The sequence below is a fragment of the Anomaloglossus baeobatrachus genome, assembly GCF_048569485.1.
Source record: "Anomaloglossus baeobatrachus isolate aAnoBae1 chromosome 5 unlocalized genomic scaffold, aAnoBae1.hap1 SUPER_5_unloc_13, whole genome shotgun sequence".
NCBI lineage: Eukaryota > Metazoa > Chordata > Amphibia > Anura > Aromobatidae > Anomaloglossus > Anomaloglossus baeobatrachus.
In genome coordinates, this window is record NW_027441788.1 from 375,300 (window position 1) to 398,143 (window position 22,844).

A 22,844-nucleotide genomic window follows, 5' to 3' on the forward strand; every position below is an offset into this window, starting at 1 on the left:
CATGTACTTTCTGCACTAATTTTGTGTTTACATTTTTATGCTTTCTGCTGTGGGTTTTTTCAGCTGTATTTTCTTTGCTTCTGCTTCTTCTGCTGTTTGTTTCTAGTGTCTTCTCTATGTCGTTATAAAGGCAACTCAAAGACCTGCAGAGAGTTCATGAATACCCTGTTTCCCTGAAAATAAGCCCTGGTTACAGTCAGGGCCAGCATTGGGAGGAGTCAAACTGTGCAATTTCTCAGGAACCCACTTTCTTAAGGACCTTATCAGTTGCATTCGGAAGTTGATTGTTTAAGGACCTTTGATGAAGTCATGTGACATGATGTAAGCAAAGGTCTCTTAATTGCAGGAGTCTAAAAGAACTGAATAGAAGACAGGCTGGCATGGTGGACTGGCAATAGGGGAATGGGAGAGCAAACAGGACAATTTCCCAGGGCCCCCATTTTCCTAGAGGCCCCAGTGTTTATATGTCGATTATAGGACTGTTCAAGAACCTTTTTGACATCACGTCATGTGACCAAAGGAGTCTTAATTGCAGGAGTATAAAGCTGAAGAGGAGACAGGTTGCTGTGTGTGTGTGTGTGTGTGTGTGTGTGTATGTGTGTGTCTAGATAATAGAAAAAAAGAGTTACAGCCGCACACTGAAATACCACATTTTTAAACTACCAAAAAATATCTAATGAAATTATTGCTTTAGAGAATGTGAACAACTGGCAAACTACCCTGGAAGGAATGGAGACCCCTACAGAAGGAGATTTGACACCTAGACCCTGATTCTTCAAGGCAATAATGCCAGAATTCTGACAGAAATCACTTTTCAATCAATATTTTGTGCAACACAGAGTTGTGAAAAAAGATTGTGCGACTAAATCATCATGACGCGCTGTGCTGACATCACTCGCATGTCCTTCAGCTCCCAGCAGTACAAGCAGACATGGCCTCCTCTTGCTGGTAGCTCATAGCGAAATGTATGACCTCCAGCGCCACCGTGAAGAAGCTGACTATCAAACACATGACTGTGATCGGAGGAGGTCTGATGGGTGCCAGGATAGCGCAGGTAGCTGCAGCAACCAGACACAGTGTTGTTTTAGTGGACCAGACTGATGACATCTTGAAAAAGACTGCCAAAAGTATTGGAAACAGCTTGAAAAGGGTCACTAAGAAAATGTTTGCGGACAAGTCTGAGGCTGATTCATAGTTCATCAGCAAAACGCTCTCAAACGTCAGCACAAGCACAGACCCAGCGGCCGTGGTGCACAGCAATGATCTGGTGTTGGAAGCCATAATAGAAAACTTGGAAGTGAAAAATGCACTAATGAAGACACTGGACAAATTTGCACCAGAACACACCATATTTGCCAGCAACACATTCTTATTGACATAGCTAACTCCACAACTAGGCAGGATCAGTTCAGAGGACTGCATTTCTTTAATCCAGTACCAATGATGAAGCTGGTGGAGGTCATTAAGACACCAATGACTAGCCAAACGCCTTCTGACTCTCTCATGGACTTCAGTTAAACACTAGGAAAGATGCCTGTGTCATGTAACGACACCCCAGGGTTCATTGTTAACCGTCTTCTGGTACCATAACTAATGGAATTCGTGCATCTTCATGAAAGAGGTCATGCATCTAAGGAAGACATGGATGTTGCAATGAAATTGGAAGCCCGTTACCCAATGGGTCCTTTTGAGCTTTTGGATTATGTTGGTCTTGACACTAGTAAATACACCATTGATGGTTGGTACCAGATGGAACCTGAAAACCCCCTTTTTGCCCCCAGTGAATTGCTCAATAAGCTTGGAAAGAAGACCGGAGAAGGATTTTATAAAGGCAGATGGTTTGCCTGGCTGCACTGCAGAGCTATATTGTTATAGTCTCTTGTTTGCTTTGATTACGATGACCGCTGTTGCTTTTACATTGCACGGTTTTCTCAGCACTTATTAACACTCTAGTGCCTTACAGTCATGATTCTCTATTTCATCAACATCCTTTTGTACCGCTGATTCCAAACATTGATACGTCATAGCCATTCTACAGTCAATAATAAATAAATGTACAAAAATAAATTTGCAACTTTTGGAGGTTTCACGCCAATTTTAACCAGCTTTGCCAACATGGGCAGAGCTTGGCCAGAAGAAGGGTGTCATGCCACCGCTTCTCTAATTCATAACAAACTGCGATGTTCCCTATGCCAGAAATCTCAGCCCAGTCCCTGACATTAATTTTCATTGTACATCGCCGGTCTTGATGAATTGGAGCCCTAATGTTTATCTGCACAGACAGCAAGACTCTGCTACCCGCTTTGGTTACAAAACCTAAGGATAGGCCATCAATGTTATAGTCCCAGACAAGCCCAGAAATATTTGGCATCTGTCTCTATTTTATTTTTGTCTTCAAAAAAAAACAAAACATTTTGAAATTGTCTATGTTGTGGATCAATGTCACAACGAGATGCTTGCAGGCATCGCCAACTGTCATAGTGGCATCAGGATCTGTGGAGATTACAGATTCTGGAACTCTCTTGCTAACTTCTCTGATGTCTGTGTGCAGCTGTTACGGGGGAACCGGCAGATTAGGACCAGGGGGTATATATCCCAATCGCCAGTCGGGGCCCACCGTGCTCCAGATGACAAAGGAGCTGCTGGCACCTGAGGGTTAGGCGGAGACTATAGAGCTGGATGGCTCTGAGATAACCCAGGAACTCTGGGAACCGGTCACGTGTGTTGGGACACGTCAGACCGGACGACAACCCTATTAGCGTTTTTGTGCACCTAGCGCTACACCAACCACGTGTGCAGGAAACACGTCAGGCCGGGTGGTAACCAGGTAGCATTGACCGGAAGACCGCCACGAAAGCGCCCTGTCGGCCAAGCGGTCCTCCGATTAGCGTTTCTGGCCACCTCTCGCCTGGCCACGTGTGTGTAGGACACGTCAGGCCAGATGGGTACACCAGTAGCGTTGACCGGGAAGCCAAGGAGGATAAGGAACACCCTGTTAACTCCACAGGGGTCGTGGGGTACGCTGTCCGTGCGCGTAGGTGGCACAACCGGACAGGTGGCGCAGCAGGTGCATTGTCCGGGTGTGTAGGGGGCACAATCGGACAGGTGGCGCAGCAGGTGCGTTGTCCGTGTGCGTAGGAGGCACAATCGGACAGGTGGTGCAGCAGGTGCGTTGTCCGTGTGCGTAGGGGGCACAATCGGACAGGAAGCACAGCAGCCGCAGCCCAGTTAACGCCACTGGGCTGCTATAGCAAGACTGGAACGGCAGGAGGGAAGCACGGCGCCTGACCCTGATGTGCCGAGCCACGAATCTTGGCGTGACAGGCACCGCTTCCCAACATAGGCTTATGCCGCAATGAGGCTCTAACATGGAGGTGTGCTCTGACTGAGCAAAAGTGAAGACTGCGCACCTCCATGTTGTCTCCAGCCCCTTTTATAACCTGGGTCCGCCCCAAACCCAGGGTGGAACCACCAAGGTCCAATAGCAGAGTGCCATGTCATCAGTGACGTCACATGCGACCTATCCGGAACCGCCACGTCATTGATGACCTCATGGCAGCCACGCCCCAAACACTTCACCAGTCATCGTCTGACAACCAATACTGAGGTGCCAGATCATAGGGGCGGGCCTCTGCGAGCCAGTCCGGAGTTGCCACGTCATCAGGACACCTGACACCCTCTGCCCTATCAGGGCCTGCCACCTCACGGACATGCTCAGTGAGGTCCTTACCGGACCTAGCCTCTGGTGCACTAAGTGCCTGAGCATGCCCAGAAGCCTGAGCAACAGGCTCAGAAAGCTATCAGTTTGAGCATGCTCAGTAGGCACATCCCAGAACTTAGACACAGCACGAAGTCCAAGTACCTGTGCAAAGAGGCTGTTGGGGTTAATTGTGGGAGCATGCTCAGTAGCCTGAACTGAGGACTTAGTCTCAGACATAACACAATCAGGCTGAGCATGCTCACTAGGCAAAACACCGGGCTTAAACTCTGGCTGGGGTAAATCGGCGCACGCATGTGCACTAGCCGCCTCTCCACACTTAGACGTGGTGGAAGGAACAGCCAACTGGACGACCCGAGGCACGGCCAAGAACGGCAGCCGGCGCCTGGGCGCAACAGGAACCGCAGCAGTCTGCTTGCGGCTATGGCGGCGCCGGTTCGTAACAGCAGCGCAGGGAGACGCAGGTGTCGAACCACATACTTATTAAGACTAGCAAGAGTTATACTCTGCTGGGCTCCTTGTTGATGTCTTTGATACTGGCTCCCCTACAGCATGTGATCATTCACTCCCCTCCTGTATATGCTGGCTGGACTATTCCATTAATGCCAGCTATAGTTTACCTATACAGGTCTGGTGAGGTGTTGTGATACAAACTAGTGGTTGTTGTGCATTATTGCTGTTGTGGTGTTAACCCTTGTTGTCTTTTTGTTTCTGCCTTCCTGCTCTTGCTTTTCTCCTTAGTCTCTCACTGTTTATTTCTGTGAGTTTGCAGTGTGTCTGAATTTTGGTTTTCCCATCGGTCTTAATCTGTATTTCTATCATACTCCTGCCCCTTCCTTCCACGTTCAGGAGTAATCCAGATGTTAGGGATAGCCTAAGGTCTCCTAGCATGAGGGAAAGTATAGCAGCCCCCTGTCCCTCATTATCCTACAGTCACATTGCGACAATCAATCAGAATATTTACTATAGCACATTCCAGAGAACTGATATTAGGAATGGGAGATCTGAGTTAACGAAGATGTAACTCTTAAGCCCGCTTTACACACTACAATATATCTTACGATGTGTCGGCGGGGTCACGTCGTAAGTGACGCACGTCTGGCATCGTAAGGTACATTGTAGTGTGTAACAGCTACATGCAATTGCGAATGAACGGTAAAACGTTCATCGCACGCACGTCGTTCATTCCTTATGAATTGAACGTCAGGTTGTTAATCGTACCCGGGGTAGCACACATCGCAGTGTGTGACACCACGGGAACGATGAACAGATCTTACCTGCGTCCTGCGACTCCCGGACAGCAATGCGGAAGGAAGGAGGTGGGCAGGATGTTTACGTCCCGCTCATATCCGCCCCTCCGCTTCTATTGGCCGGCTGCGGCGTGACGTCGCTGTGACGCCAAACGTCCCTCCCACTCCAGGAAGCCCACATCGAGGTCGTATGGACGGTTAAGTACGTGTGACCGGGGTTAATCGTTTGTGCGGCACATTCAACAAAATTGAACGTGCCGCACATACGATGGGGGCGGTTACAATCGCATACGATATCGTATGCAGAATCGTAACATGTAAAGCAGGCTTTAGATCTCGAAATTGGACAACAGATCAGAATAATTTGTTTCCTAATTTAATTTCTGATGTTCTGGTTTAAAAATAAAAAATCTACTTTCAAAATTATATCATTAAAAAATAAAAACATTGTGTTTATTTTTAGCCGATGACTGTATCAGGAATTCAGATGGACCTCTAATATCTTCAGAATTTAAAACAGATGATGAAAGTATCACACATGATACATATGAAGAGCATGCTGCTGTCCCAGATATACCTCCAGTCCTTCCTTGGAAAGCTTTATCATCTGATCTTTTCAAACAAATCCAAAATTCCCATTTATCCCAGAATTGTAAGCAAAATAAAAGTTACAGAAGGGATGTGGAACATGAAACAGCTCCTACAAGGGAGAAGCCATTTTCATGTTCAGAATGTGGGAAATGTTTTATTGGGAAACCAGACCTTGTTAGACATCAGAAAATTCACTACACAAGGGAGAAGCCATTTTCATGTTCAGAGTGTGAGAAATGTTTTATTTGGAAATCAAATCTTATTGTGCATCAAAGATGTCACACAGGGGAGAAGCCATTTTCATGTTCAGAGTGTGGTAAATGTTTTATTCAGAAACTAAACCTTGTTACGCATCAGAAAATTCACACAGGGGAGAAACCATTTTTATGTTCAGAGTGTGGGAAATGTTTTATTAAGAAATCATTACTTGATTGGCATCAAAGATCTCACACAGGGGAGAAGCCATTTTCATGTTCAGAGTGTGGGAAATCTTTTATTCAGAAATCAGACCTTGTTAGACATCAGAAAAATCACACCGGGGAGAAGCCATTTTCTTGTTCAGAATGTGGGAAATGTTTTATTCAGAAATCACACCTTGTTAGACATCAGAAAAATCACACCGGGGAGAAGCCATTTTCTTGTTCAGAATGTGGGAAATGTTTTATTCAGAAATCACACCTTGTTACACATCAGACAAGTCACACAGGGGAAAAGTCATTTTCATGCCCAGAATGTGGTAAATGTTTTACTAGGAAATCATATCTTGTTTACCATCAAACAAATCACACAAAATAAACCATTTTTATGTTATAAATGTGGAAAATGTAATTCTCAGAAATTGGATCTTGTTAAATATTTGAAGAAGTCGCACAGGGAAGGAATCTTTTTCATGTTGTGAATTGTGAATAATTGAAATGTTTAACTGGTAAATCATGTCTTGCCGACCATCAGAACACCAACAGCGGAGCAGCCATTCTTGCTTTCAGAATTTGCCAATTTTTTTTTTATCAAAAAGCAAATAAGAGGCTAAAACATAACTTTTATTAAAAGTATGTAAAAGACCTAATACTTAGGCCAATGTAATGATAAGCATCCCCGACTGCTATCAAGATATAAGGTGTAGACCACGCCACACAAGAGATAGCCTCTCAGGGATGTGACAAATATAACAAACTAAACAAACAAACAAAAAAATAAACACATATATAGATTGTGTTTCCACGTGTTATCCGGACAGCGGTCCTATATACATAACAAACATAATAGAAAAACGCAAAACACATAAATGATATAGATTGTTGACAGCGGTTAACGGTTCAAATGTACATACAGCATTGATAGTACAGTTGATATACAGTAGAAAAGATTGGAATTGTCTCACCAATTAGGTGTTTTTTTATCATTAATCAGGTCCTGTTGTCAGGTGACTCACACGGGAGAGGCCATTATGGTGTACCATAATTCAAAGAGTTTTATAAAAAAAAATCGGCTATAATTGCTCAAGTAAGAATTGCTGAGGGAGAGAAAATGTTCTCTCTATTTAAACTTATCGTATTTTTCGGACTATAAGACACGCCTAGGTTTTGAAGGAGGAAAATAGGGAAAATGACTGAAGCAAAAATGTGGACATGACGCACTGTTATGGGGGGATCTGCTGCTGACACTGTTACAGGGGTAATATTCCCCAATTTGCAGTGCAATGTGTTTGATGACTTTCCCTTTAAATAGTGCTTATCACAAATCTGTGGCTGCCTTTATTATTTACTAAAGCAATGGAGAGCCGCAGATTAGTGAATTTTCTAAATATAATCCAGTACCAAAACTTTTTGAAGTGTCCCTAATGTCCCCCAAAAGGAACTTCCAGGTTGTGAGATCCCACAACCCTCAGTGATCACTCTCACAGTCAAAGAGTGAGCTCTACGACCCCAGCTCTGCAGCATCCTTCTTAAGCAGTTCACTAAAACCTTAAAAAAAGTATGTGACCGCACTGGATTAGTTGAGGGAGCAATGTCTCGTGCTTAGAGCAGCTGCAGAGATTTGTGGGATCCCGCTGTACACACTGAGAGCCCACAAAATGGAAATTCGAGCTCTACTTTGCTAGTAAGTTGGGTATTTCGAGAGCCTTTATGAACATTTGTGAAAGGTTTTGATACTGGATTATATTTAGATAATTCACTAATCTCAGTTTACCCAGTGATTTATTTACTAAAAAGTGCAGCCCCAAATTGGAGACAGGAACTCTTCAGTATATCACATTGTATATAGTAGTATTTCAAAACTTCTTTTGTTAATAAATGCTTGTAAATGTATATTCTTCATGACTGTCTTTCTCTGCTTAGATGTGATGATTTTGCCTCAGAACCTCTGGAGTTGAGGCAGAGCTGTAGGCATTTTGCACAAAAATAGTGAGGGGATGTCACGGAGTTGTCACGACCGGCTGCCAATACAATGGCAGAAGTGTTGGAAAATCCCAGAGATTTGCAGAACGTGTTGTTAACTAACAGTTCTCTATTTCTGCAGCAGCGGACTCTATGACCCTGGGAAACTTTCAGTTTTTCCTCTCAGTTGCCAGCCTCTGACTTCCTTTATAAACCTCACCCTGGGGTGCTTTGGGTGAGGTTTATAGTTATTCCTGGCTGTGGTTTGCAGCGGTCGTCTCCTTTTGTTCTACCACAAACTTCTTTGATAGCTACTCCTAAGATAAGAGTTTGACTTTTGTTATCTACCAGGGGTCAAGTGGTATCATTTGTGTCTCCCCTGTATTATTTCCTTTTGTCTCCCTTAGCATTAGTGGTGTTGACGAAGAGCTCATACCTACCATCCTTACTTAGGGCCCAGATCAGGGTTTATCTAGGGTGAGGTATTCCTGCTCGGCGATAGGTGCAGAACCTGTATAGGGTTGGTGAGGGCAGTGAGGGTGAGCTGCAGGTTATTGTCAGGGGTCACCACTTCCCCCTTTCCCTAGTGATAGGGCATTCTTTTCCCTTTCCATTTGTATTGTAATATACAGCTGGTATAGCTTCTATACCCAGCTGTGACAGGGAAGACGTGAATCGCATTCTGCATCCTAAATATGTGGAAGTTGTTAAGACACTCTGGTCCCAGTTTATCAAAGCTTTTATGCCAAAAAAAGTTACACAAGCTTTGAAAAGTCACAAAAATTTAAATCAATTCATGTTTCTCAAATTTTGGCAGATTTTGCCATTTTCACTCCAAAATTGGCAGAGTTTGGGTGGGACAGAACATGACACCACAGCTTTTTAAATTCATGACGAGCTGTGGTGTTCCCTATGCCAGAAATCTCACTCCAGTCCCTGATGGGAGTAATATTTCTAGTATGGCACAAGGAGGCACATGCCACTCGTCACACGCTCCAGATTCATGAAGAGGCATGCACCACTTCATCCATCAAGAGTGGCCCGTGCATAAATTGAGCCCTTTATGCTATAAAAACGATCCTTTTACAAAAGATAATTGTTGCAATAAAAAATAGAAGGATTTTATCTGTCTGATATCCAAAGGGATTGTTTTTTTTGTGGGGCTACCCACAAATAGAAATGAGCGGACCCCTTGAAGTTCGGGTTTGTCTTTTTCAGTCGGACTTTAGATAAAGTTCAGTTTGGGAACTGGACTTGTCCAGAACCTCATTGGAAGTCACTGATTGGGCAGTTCGGGTCTCCACCCACATGCAACCGGCCATAAACAGAGTATTTATTACCAGGGGAGGGATGACGGAGTTTTTTTCTTGTACACAATACATCCTATAACGATGTTTTTACCTCCCAATGCAAGCCATTCAAACACTGCAAGCGTCTCGCACTGGGCCGAGCACTGAGTGTACCCGAGCACAGCGATGCTAGATCAAGTGGTTAGGATACATAAAGCACCCGAATTCTAACACTGATTTTTTTTTTGTATAAAGTCTGTACTTGGTACAAACACCGAACTTTACTGTTCAGGTTCACTCGTCTCTGCCCACAAACCTTTATTACAGTTTAGATTATGGGTGTAGAAGAGACCAGAACTGAAAGGGGTCTATCTCTTGGTGAAGAGCAAGTAACATTTATGATACCTATGCTGAGGTTTTGTAAATTTAAATGGAATTTGGTTACTAAGTGTTTACTACTTACTTAAAAATCAGAATACTATCAAAATAGTGTCACGCTAGGTATGGTGAAGTACCAAGTGAACGGCGAAAGGGAAGAGAAACCCTGTGCCTACGGAAGGGGGAGATGGTGACCCCTGATTAAGCCTACCGCTGGGCCCTGAGTTCCCTCACCACCCTAGATAGATTCCACACCTATGCACCGAGCTGGATACCTGACTCTAGGCTGACCCTGATCTGAGCCCTAAATAGAGAACGGTTGGGATGAGCTCTTCGTCAACCCCACTGAGCAATAAAGGATACACACGGATAACAAGCAAGGGAAAACAACAAACAACTTATCTCTAGACGACTCAGTAAAAAGTTCAGTAAAGAGTTTGTGAAGTAACTGAATATCACCAGCACAAGTCCAGGGAACATGAGAGTATTTAAACCCAAGGGGAAATACAGATTAATTGCAAATGAAGGGAAGAAGAGTTCCCTTAGGTCCTAACGGGAAAAGGATGAAAACCCAACAGAGGAGATTCCTAGTACAATGAATACTGACAGCAGGAAAAATAAAAAGTCAGGGAGCATTTTACGCAGCCAAATGCTGTAAACGTCTATTGCTGAACACTACAGGACTGTCTGTCACCTGTGACACACCCGTGACAAAGAGGGAATCTGAAGTGTTATTTACTGGGCTGCTTGCTGTTGTTTTGCTAAAATCACTGTATTATGACTGGGGGATTATCACTAGAGAACTAGTAAACTTCTACCATGTATCGTCGATCTCCATTAGCTCTGTATAGCCCTGCCCTCACCCATGATTGGCAGCTTTCTGTCTATGCTCATTGTACACAGTTGTCAATCAGTGGTGTGGGTGGGTTTATACACAGCAGCATTTTGAGAACTGGTAGATCTTAAGCAGATAAAACTGATGTTTATCAAAACTTCAGCAAGCAGCCAAGGAAGTGACACCTCTCTGAAACCAGGGTCTCTACCCCTACATCATGCTGTTTTAAGATGAGATAGCAAAACCCAGTTACAAATTCCATTTAAATGACTGCCAGATAAACATCTACTTAGCTCACCTAAGGAAAAAAATGTATGTCAACTAAATGACAATAATAATCGTGCTAATTTTTTATTTATCTTCCTATTAACTTTCGGAAATGTAGTCTATTGTGCTGTCTATAATACTCTTGATTTGTCCCACAAATATCATAGATAAATACTCCTTATTCATGGACCTTCACACAATCATATGTAAATTAGCCCTTAAATTTCACAATGGATAACGATAGACCCCCAAACAGAAAAACGTTTGATCCAAGATGTCACAAAACAGCACGCTGCTGCCCCCAATTGTCAGGATAATTATGCAATTGACCGACTCTCAACGGAAGAGACCATGACTGTTTCCACTACTAGGCTGATTATTGGGGAGCTCACAGTGAGGGTATAGTATATATACAACCTTTTCTATCTCATGGAATATATCTACATCTTGATACAGTCACTGCCAACTCCACAATAACAAAAGGAACTACTGCTAGCTGCCACCACCATTCGCTTATACAGGCCAATTGGACACACGTTACAGGTAGTGTATGGCTTCGGGATGCAATATATAGAGTAAAGGCCGCTTTACAATCTTCGATATCATTACCAATATCGCTAGCGTGCGTACCCACCTCCATCGGTTGTGCGACACTGGCAAATCGCTGCCCGTGGCGCACAACATCGCTCAGACCCGTCACACTACTTACCTGCCTAGCGACGTCGCTGTGACCGGCGAACCGCCTCCTTTCTAAGGGGGCGGTTCTTTCAGCGTCACAGCGACGCCACTAAGCGGGTGCCCAATAGAAGCGGAGGGGTGGAGATGAGCGGGACGTAACATCCCGCCCACCTTCCTTCCGCATTGCCGGTGGCCGCAGGTAAGGTGAGGTTCCTCGTTCCTGCGGTGTCACACATAGCGATGTGTGCTGCCGCAGGAACGATGAACTACATCGTACACGCAGCAGCAACGATAATTGGGAATAGGGGGGCATGTCACCGATTAGCGATTTTGAACATTTTTGCGACGATTCAAATTCGCTCATAGGTGTCACACGCAACGACATCGCTAAAGCGGCCGGATGTGCGTCACAAATTCCGTGACCCCAACGACATCGCTAAAGCGGACGGATGTGCGTTACAAATTCCATGACCCCAACGACATCGCTTGAGCGATGTCGTAGCGTGTAAAGCGGCCTTAAGAGGAATGAAGCTATTAAATTTTAGATAATTAATCTGAAAAGTAAGCAGTGTTCATAAAATATACAAAAGATATTACAAAGGGGAACAAAACAATACAGTTTATACAATTACATAAAATAAAAGGGAATAACGAAAGCAAATTATTGAACCTGGGACACAAAAATTGGCTTCAGATTTATGGAGGGAAGGACTCCAATGGAATGTGGAGCAATCCTACATGGCAATATTCCTTTCATTGAACGAGGATCATAATTGGCATTAGCTTTTTATTAACACAAGTTACACTCACATACTGGTGACTCATAACAGGGCTGGACTGCAGATAACTATAGGATGTATCTAAGTGTTAGAACATTTTGAGGGTCCCAACTTTCTGACATCTTTGCCCCTGGAGGTCCCAGGCGGGAGATATTACAATCATCTTTCCTATCACGATTATATCTGTTCATAGATAGATAAAAATATCTATGCAATGTCTCCTATCAGGTCGATATCCCAGTTGGTAGGACCCCGGCCATCATCCATAGATGCAGAACGATGCTTTGTGTTCTCCACTATATCACAAATTTCAAAATATGACTTTCCGATCTATTATATTGATGCAGTTCATAAAACCTCAATTCATATTTTCTATAAGGAGAAAAAAAGAATTTGAATTTCTCTGCTATTTTTCTGTTCAACTGCTGCTCTTATCTCTACCGGTCATACATCTGTCTTTTTCTACATTCTTCTGCATTCAAGATGAGATTGGCCTTACATCTGCTAGAGGATTCTTTTTTAGTTATCTGTTTCCAAAGGAGGGGATCAGCTGCATAGGGGTCTTGTTGAGTCTTTATGGATTTTATAATTTCTATATGACACTGGACTACATATTGATGTTTTTCCAAAATCAAGCTTTTACCCCTTGAAAGCCAAGGTCATTTTTTGGACACTTTTCTCGACTTGGTGCTTGAAGAGTTCAATAAAATCGGAAAAATTACTATCATGATTCACGTATGACTCTGCTTGTGGAAAGCAATTATGTGTGTTTGTTTTCCTGCTATCTTTATTCTCCAGGGTTTGGTCTGATGGGAGGAGCCTATTCTGTTGTGCCTCATTACGAGGGTCATTCTTCCTTATCTTGGAACTGTTTTCCTTGGTACACTTACAGTGATAGTTCCTGCCCACTACCTAGTACTCCTTTCCCTGACCTTTGTCCTTCCCGTCTTGTCTTACCTACCTGTCTCCCTAACCCGCTCTCTGCTTTGTTATCCCATCTCCACTCCCTCTATACTAACTTGTCCTCTCGGTTTACGACCCCGGCTTGCTATCTGACTACGGCTCTGCTCCTCTCCAGCTCCTGACGATACCTCCTGGCTTTCCAACCTTCAGCTTTCACTTGACTCCAGCTCCGCTTATCCCTCTGTACCTACGTGACTTCCTGGCACTGAATTTCGACTTGATCAACCATTCTATTGCATCATTCCGCAGATGCTAGTGACCTTTAGTGGACTTGCGCCTAACTACACTTAGAAGCACTACATTCTGCCTCAGTACTGGCTACCCCTGGTGGTAGCATCACATTTACACTCCCATATACCCAAAATAACCTAAATAAAAAGCAAAAGTTGCCCTAAAATCATTATGAAATGATTCAGATATACTAACTATTAGCAGACAAGGGGGATGGAATAGTCATGCAAAACAGGGATGACTTTAAGGAAGCTCAGATTAATCTCTCCAACCCCATACACTAGGGGATTACAACTAAGGATCCTTTTTCAGCATTTAAAACAAAATATGCTCTCCTCATAACAAAAGTTTTTGAGAAAGGAATCTTAAAGAGAACCAACCAACAGAATTTTGCTATATGTGTTTAAAATATTTTTATAGGATAATTTCAACATAAGGGTATATACAATACAGTACAATACAGTACATTACCATAACAAAACAATTAAAAGCTTCCAATAACTTAGTTACTTACTCATATTGTACATAAACATTTAACACATAGGAATCTGAAACATAAGGGAGGTGAGGAAGGGAAGAGAAAGGTAGGGAAGGAATCTTTATTAGGGAAGAGGTAAAGAGCAGGACGAAGAGGGAAATCCCTTAAAAAGGGAAAGATGACAAGCATCTAAACATCTACAATTACATTATAATTCAGTTCATGGATAAGTCGTGCTAAATATTAACGCGTAGAGTAAGTAACGGAGGATTATGTAAAGTCTTAAATATAACTTTCTAAAGGTAGAGTACGGTATAATATATTCCTTGGGGAAAGGTCAACAGCTAGAAGGGGATAAAAAGTCAGGTTAATAATACATATCAAGCAATATTTAGCTCACAATGTTTATTACGCTTGCCCAGGTCGAGATTAAACCTCAACTCTGGGGGAATAGAGTCCGGCCTTTAGGTGAAATGAACCTGAATTAAGGTCCTTAGTCCACTATTAAATGAAGAATTACTAAAGGAAATTCCAAGAAAGAGTAGTGGTTCCAAAGTATAAAGTTAGTGGTGGAGTATCCATTGTAATCCTACAGTAGCCTTATAACTGGTAGATCCAGTAGGGCTGAAAGATTTAGTATTCTTTTCAGTTAAAAACTCCTAAGATCAAGATCCATATTTTCAAACTACAACTGATCAGAGACCATGTAAAAAGAAAAGAATTCTTAATCAAGTGGAGCAGATATGATGGCCATTCTGATCAATGTTTATGTGAAAGCGTTGAAGTAACTGAAATCCTTCCTCCGGCGACGAAACAAAGAAGGACTTGTTGTTTAAACATAGCTTGATAGTTGCGGACTGTGACCATTTATATTTTATTCCACTGTTGATAACTTCTTTTGTGAAGCCCTTAGAACGTTTCCTAGCTTGTAAAGTTGGCTTACAAAGGTCTTAGAATAATGAAATAGCGTTGAAAGGTCTTGGGAGCTTCATTGAGTTTCTTGTTAGTGACAGTAATTTATTCCTTGCATAGAGATAGGAGAAGGTGACGATTATATCCCTAGGGGTCTCCTTGGGGAGGTAAGAAGGTTTTGGAATTCTATAGGCATCAGACACAAGTTTGTTATTTGAAAGATCTGGTATCAGTGTGCTTGTTATTGTCTTAAGGTAATATTTTAAGTCAGTTGAGATTACCGATTCTGGAACGCCTCTTATTTTCAGATTTTTTCTTCTAGCATAATCCTCAGAATTTGCCTTTTGCCTTTTTAAAGTTGAAATGTCTTTACGTATTAAATTGATGGAATTATTTAAATCTTCTTTTTCTTGTTGTATAACCAGAATTACATTATCCATATTTTCAGTTTTCTTTTGGATATTATTAATTTCCGTAGATAAATCTGTAATCTGTGAGGCAAATATTTGTTTGATAGAGGCCAGCATTTCATTGAATATTTTCTTAGCAGATAATTCTGTGATGTGGATGTCTGAGCAGTCGGCATCATCACAGTCCAGTATTATTGAATCCACAGTACAATCGCTTGGAGGGTAATAATTACCATCCTCAGCTGACAATCCGGATATATAAGTGTCCGGAGAGTTGACATCGTCTTCTGTACAATTGCTTGAGGGGTAATTATGATTTTCAGCAGACAGTTCTAAAACCTGTGTGTCTGTGCAGTACGTATCATCACAATCCAATATTTTACAGTCTTTTGTACTATTGCTTGAAGGGGAATTAAAATCCTTACCAGACAATTCAGAAATATGGGTATCTGGGCTGTAGGCATCATCACAATCTAGTATTTTAGAGTCATCCGTAATGGAGTCTTTGTCTGGGTTGATGGTACGTTTAACTGTATCGCTCATGTTTTTGAGATGTTTATCTATATTGTCCTGAAAGGCTTTACATAATTTTATTAAATATGATCTGGTGATTAGAGAGTTAGTAGCAGGGATATTACTTAATGATAGAGTCTTTTTCCCATAAGGAATCCTTTGAACTCATAAAGCTGTCTCTTGTGAATTGAAGATTCTCAGAGCTGTTAGATGCAGTTGCATTTCCTTCAGATTCATCAACTGGTGAAGGGGTGGAAATTTCCCCATTAGTCTTGGGTTCCTCTATGTTAGCTGCATCAGATATATTAGTGTGGTAAATTAGTTTTGTATATTTGTCGTCTTCTTCTGAAGTTACTCTTGCAGGAAGAAAAGGAGCTATCTCCTGTAGATGACAGCCCATCCAGTGGTCCTCTCCTTGTATTTGAACACTATCATTATTTTCCTCATGGGAGGGTGAAGCTATTTTGATCTCAACAGCTTTTATATCTGCAGCCACTAACTTGTGTTTTTGTATATCTATTTCCTGAGGCAGGGGTATTGTAGGCTTGGGAGGAGATAGTACTGAGCCTCTTGGTGGATTTTGTCTCCAGGGTATCTTATAATCCTGGTTTTGGGTAAGTACCGCAGGTTTTTCTGTTTTGCGTTGACTGCACTTTTGTTCCAATGTCATCGATTTAGTATCTGTGTTACATGCTGTGGACGTGGATCAAGAGTTCAAGACTTCCTTACAGGTCTTAGATGAGAGCCCAATTTTTGCAAGTGCAGGAGGGTCCAAAGGGCTATGCCCTAAAAAATTAGATGCTTGTAACTGCCTGCTTTTGTCATTTTGATGAGGCACAAGAGGGGTATTTGTTTTATGTGTAGTGTTTCTTCTATTTAAGGTGGTTTTATTATTTTTCGAAACCCCAGGCATTTTTTCTTTAATTTGTTCAGTACCACATATGTTAATGTAGTACTCTTTAGTTATCTATATAACTTAATTTGGAGGTAGAGCAGGCATTTAGAAGATACTGGTCTGCTCCGGTTCCTCACAGGTAAGGAGCCTCCTGTAGATAAGAGGATTTCTTCAGTTGTCTCAATCAGAACAGCCTCCGCTGAGGATCGTATAAGTACGGCACCACAGCTCCACTGCCATGTTACAGCAGCACGTATAGTGTGTGAGGAGTAACCATGGCAACCGCAGCACAGCAGCCCGGCCTCTTCCTCTCCTCACACCCTGGATGCTTTTCAGTCACAAATTCTTTAATGACAATTCATTAGGAGCTTCTTATTCTTTTGGTGTGAAATTAATAAAACTTTTATGTGCTTGAGCTTGGTGACCGAGTGATTTATTTGGTGTTACAGCACTCACATACTCTGTGATGACAGGAGTCCAGGGATATCAGCGGTGCTGCAGCTTCCCTCACTGCCTGGAAAGATGATTGATATCTAATCTCTTCCTTATCAGAAACAGTTGGTTTTAGGGTCTTCAGATCCCCCAACAGTGAATCAAAGATTAGCAGTAGTGAGTTTCTCCTATAAGGTCCCTGAGGACCAATTCATTGGGGGAATCAGTATTCTTCAGTGCTTTCGCTTTCAGGGGACTCCCAGGCCTAGAATTGTGTCACAGACCTGCCGGGAATAACTCCCTATATCTTTCTTATCTACCTCAGGAAATTGATGAGGCTAGTCTCTAAATGATCACAGGATATTCCTATGTCTGATGAAAAAGGATTTGATCAGTGTTTTCTTCTTTGGGTAGATTTATTTATCGCTTGAACTTACTGACTCATAGAGCTCGGTCACCTAGCGTCCATCTTGAACGGCCGCAGGCTACGCCCCATTCAGGATTTTGCTATATGGCAGTGCCATACTAGCACTAGGATGCTGTATCCCAAGCAATGCCGAGGTTTCATAAAACAATGCACCCTGCATTTTAAGCTGTTGGGTCAATCATTTTCTTCAGATCAGTCCAAAGTGGTGTTTCTGATTTCGCACCTCGGTGGACAAGCTGTCTCCTGGGTCTGTACCTTGTGGGGAAAAAATGACCCAATTACTACTGACCTCATAGAATTTCTGGAGAGTTTTTGAGGAACTGACGCAGGTCATCTCGGCTCCACCCTTTTGAATTAAGACGGAATGATCAGGCACTGGCGAACACCTTATGGGAAGGTTTTATCTAAGAGAACCAATGATGTACTGGCTGGTCTTGATTTACCTACTACCCTGGATGATCTTATCTCCTTTGCCATACGTTATAGGAATGTTCCAAGGAAGTCTTCTGTGTGAAGAAAGCTATCTGCCTGGCTCCATCCTTCCAAAGGCCATTTGATTCCCAGGTTCCTATTTCCGCTCCTGTTCCTGAGCCTACAAAAGTAATCAGTATCAAAACATCTGATCTACATTGTGAAAATCTCCAAATCATGGTACTGTGTTTAGGAGCAGAGCACCTTGTCCAAACCTGTTCTTTGAAGCCGGAAACCTATTACCTGGAATTGGAAGGAGGGATTACCCTCCGCAAAAGCAAGCCTTCTTCCTATTCCTCGTTCCATTCCATGTCTGCATCGTTTGGAGACGTTCAGCTCCTTTAGACGGCTCATCTGGACTCCAGTTCTATTGGAAATTTTGTTCAGCGAACTGTAGTGGAGCGTTAGCAGATACCAATTCGACACCTTCTGAAGGCCTTGTTGGTGTCATGCGTGGATGGAATGCTCCTATCCGAACCCAGATGCTTCATTCCTCAGCAAGTGTAATTATGCATTGGAGATAAACATTCGGAGAAGATCCACTTTCTTGTGCTTCCAAACATGTCTTTTTTCTAGGTCTGCCTAGCTCCATGCTCTTGAGTCTGTTCTTCCAAATTACGATCCTTATCCATTTAGTTTAACATTGCAATGGCCTTCTGTTCAGAGAAGAATCCTTCAGATCCATTAAATATTGTAAATATATTAGTAGAGTAATTATGACCTGAAAGATTTCTATCCTTATCAAAAAAATGCCAGGGACAAAATTTAAGCCCCTGGCCAGGACATTAATCTGCTCAACTGATAAAACTGTGGGTGTCAAAACCAAAATATTACGTCACGTCAAAGCCTACAGATGCTCAGTGTGCAGCATAACAAAAAGGTAACAACGGAAATGGTAAAAAAGGAAGGCCCTGATGATGAGGAGAGGGGTCCTTCTGCAACTCGCATGAATCTGTACCCTACGCTCCCTAACATCTTTATACGGGTCCTCCCCCACCCGACATCATCACGTGCCTAGACCTTCGCTCGCCCTGATCTCACCATGGCTAGTGAGAAGGCCGACGAAAACAGTAGTCTCACCACTGCACTAATACAACACAAGGTAAAGGAGACAAAGGGAAAATAGACACAAAAAGGAAAAACACTTCAAACTCTTCCAATGCAGCTAAACATCACAGCTGCAATAGTCAGAACTCCTCAGCTTCGTCCAGAGACAGGCTCCTTCCATAAAGGTCAGCATAAAATGAGAAGCTATAACCGGTGTCAGATGGTAAGATGCTTGCATTTTTCTAACAAAGGGGAGTGGTCACAAAAGAGATGAACCTGAGATTAAGGCTACAAAGGACAGCCAGAAAGGAAAGAGTCCTTAACTCCTACAGCACTAAAAAAAAAGTAGATTCACTCAAATCAAGTTGTAGACCTATGAACAATAAGGTGCTGTGACCTTCTGATCCCAGACTCACCAGAGGTCTCCTCAGAGCGGGACACACTCATGACATATTATCCATCAATTCATTCATATTCAAGTTCATTTTTTCTTGTTCTGTATTGGAGATTTTCTCATATCTTTCTTATTGGTTCTCCTTCCTCCTCTTCATTTTCTGAATTCCAAAATTCTCTGAATGACGTATTAGAATGAACATTTTCTCTTTGATAATCACTTAAATTCTCAGGATTACAGTCTGAAGATTCCAGATCTGTAGATCTTTGCAGCGTCCGTGAAATAGTTATTGTGAGGGATTTTCTCCAAGATTTACTTCTGTGAAAGAAGGTGTTTGCCCGACATTGCGCTATGAGCCAAATGTCTATCATGGTGCAGAGAAAGGCGGCAATCGATCTCCCCCCTAGAAGTGGACTCCTGGGACAAACAAGTGACAAATTTGGAGTGGAAAAATGTTTGCTCAGTGTTGGTCAGAAATAAAATCTATTTTAGTATAGATTATTACTTATGTTGTGCTCTGATCTGGAAGAACAGGAATTGTGAGCACTTTGGGAATGTCACAGAATGGATTGATAAAGGTATAACTAGATTGTCCCCATTATTTAGAGGAATGTGATATGTACATTGTGTAATGTTCAGCAAAGATTTGGGTAACAGAAGAATGACTTTCACTATCTGCAAATATTATTTTACTTGATAAAGGATAAAAAATAAATGTTATTCATTGATAAAGGGGAGAATAGATCAATAGAGAATTAATCAATAGATGTAAGGGGAAGAAAAATTCAGAGTTGTCACAATTTTATGGATCATTGTTGGACATTTGGCTGACAACATCCACTTGTTACACGCCTGTCCCGTGTCTGGGATCTGCCCCTTCCCCCGCTCTGCTAAACTTTCCTGTGCTCCACGTTGGGCTTTGTAAGTAGCCGGACACGCTCCATGTGCTGAGCTTAACTGGCCTATATAAGGCTACCAAGATACACACCCGTGTCCTGGTATTAGGACTATTAGTCTGTGCACAGCGACCTGTCTGCAGTCTCCAGAACATCTCCAGACTATCTGTGGCCTCCAGCACCTCAGCTACCAATCTGCCTGTGGCTTCCAGTATGTCTGCACCTGTCTGAGGTCTCCAGGACGTCTGCGGCTTCCAGTACCTCAGTTACCTGTCTGCCTGTGGGTGTCAGTACCTCTGCAGCCTGTCTGCAGTCTTCAGGACTTCTGCTGTATGCCTGTGATTGGTAGTGCCTCTGCTGCTCGTCCCAGGTCTTCCAGGATATCTGCTCCATGTCCGTCCACGGCTTTCAGTCTCCTGTCTGCCTACAGCCTCCATTACCTCACTGTGTGACCCCTGACAAAAAACCAAGACCATGGCTCTCAATGGGGCAGTTACACACTCTTTTGGAAGAGTCTCTACATGGCTCTACTCCGTACACCTCGTACACACGCGTCTCCACTCCGTACACCTCGTACACACGCGGCTCTGCTCCGTACACCTCGTACACACACCGCTCCGTACACCTCGTACAGACACGGCTCCTCTCCGTACACCTCGTACACACGCGGCTCCGCTCCGTACACCTCGTACACACACTGCTCCGTACACCTCGTACAGACACGGCTCCTCTCCGTACACCTCGTAAACACGCGGCTCCACTCCGTACACATCGTACACACGCGGCTCCGCTCCGTACACACGCGGCTCCGCTCCGTACACCTCGTACACACGCGGCTCCGCTCCGTACACCTCGTACACACGCGGCTCCGCTCCGTACACCTCGTACACACGCGGCTCCGCTCCGTACACCTCGTACACACGCGGCTCCGCTCCGTACACCTCGTACACACGCGGCTCCGCTCCGTACACCTCGTACACACGCGGCTCCGCTCCGTACACCTCGTACACACGCGACTCCGCTCCGTACACCTCGTACACACACGGCTCCGCTCCGTACACCTCGTACACACACGGCTCCGCTCCGTACACATCGTACACACACGGCTCCGCTCCGTACACATCGTACACACACGGCTCTGCTCCGTACACATCGTACACACACGGCTCTGCTCCGTACACCTCGTACACACACCGCTCCGTACACCTCCTACACACACGGCTCTGCTCCATACACCTCGTACACACACGGCTCTGCTCCATACACCTCGTACACATGCGGCTCCGCTCCGTACACCTCGTACACACATGGCTCTGCTCCGTACACCTCGTACACACACGGCTCTGCTCCGTACACCTCGTACACACACGGCTCTGCTCTGTACACCTCGTACACACACGGCTCTGCTCCGTACACCTCGTACACACACGGCTCCGCTCCGTACACCTCGTACACACACGGCTCCGCTCCGTACACCTCGTACACACACGGCTCCGCTCCGTACACCTCGTACACACACGGCTCCGCTCCGTACACCTCGTACACACACGGCTCCGCTCCGTACACCTCCTACACACACGGCTCCGCTCCGTACACCTCCTACACACACGGCTCTGCTCCGTACACCTCCTACACACACGGCTCCGCTCAGTACACCTCGTACACACACGGCTCCGCTCCGTACACATCGTACACACACGGCTCCGCTCCGTACACCTCGTACACACACGGCTCCGCTCCGTACACCTCGTACACACACGGCTCCGCTCCGTACACCTCCTACACACACCGCTCCGTACACCTCCTACACACACAGCTCTGCTCCGTACACCTCGTACACACACGGCTCCGCTCCGTACACCTCGTACACACACGGCTCTGCTCCATACACCTCGTACACATGCGGCTCCGCTCCGTACACCTCGTACACACACACGCTCTGCTCCGTACACCTCATACACACACGGCTCCACTCTGTACACCTCGTACACACACGGCTCCGCTCCGTACACCTCGTACACACACGGCTCCGCTCCGTACACCTCCTACACACACGGCTCTGCTCCGTACACCTCGTACACACACGGCTCCGCTTAGTACACCTCGTACACACACGGCTCCACTCTGTACACCTCGTAGACACACGGCTCTGCTACATCCACACTGTAAACCCCTCCTGACCCCACACATAAACTTCCCCTCATCCAGCACCATGACAACCAGCACAGCAGAGTCCTGCATACACTGAGGAGCTGATCATGTGACCCTGACTCCTCCCCTCCATGTGACATCATCACAGGTCCTGTAAGCACAGAGCAGCCATATATCTAGTGTGCGGCTCTGCAGGTGGAGGTAGGTGCAGGGTATTATATATCTAGTGTGCGGCTCTGCAGGTGGAGGTAGGTGCAGGGTATTATATATCTAGTGTGCGGCTCTGCAGGTGGAGGTAGGTGCAGGGTATTATATATCTAGTGTGCGGCTCTGCAGGTGGAGGTAGGTGCAGGGTATTATATATCTAGTGTGCGGCTCTGCAGGTGGAGGTAGGTGCAGGGTATTATATATCTAGTGTGCGGCTCTGCAGGTGGAGGCAGGTGCAGGGTATTATATATCTA

At 44.2% G+C, this 22,844-nt stretch overlaps 2 pseudogenes; both read left to right on the forward strand.

The window, feature by feature from the left end:
* Window positions 1–22,844, forward strand: part of LOC142258846 (uncharacterized) — a 105,728-nt pseudogene that overhangs the window by 30,055 nt on the left and 52,829 nt on the right.
* Window positions 200–3,400, forward strand: LOC142258840 (hydroxyacyl-coenzyme A dehydrogenase, mitochondrial pseudogene; annotated as a pseudogene).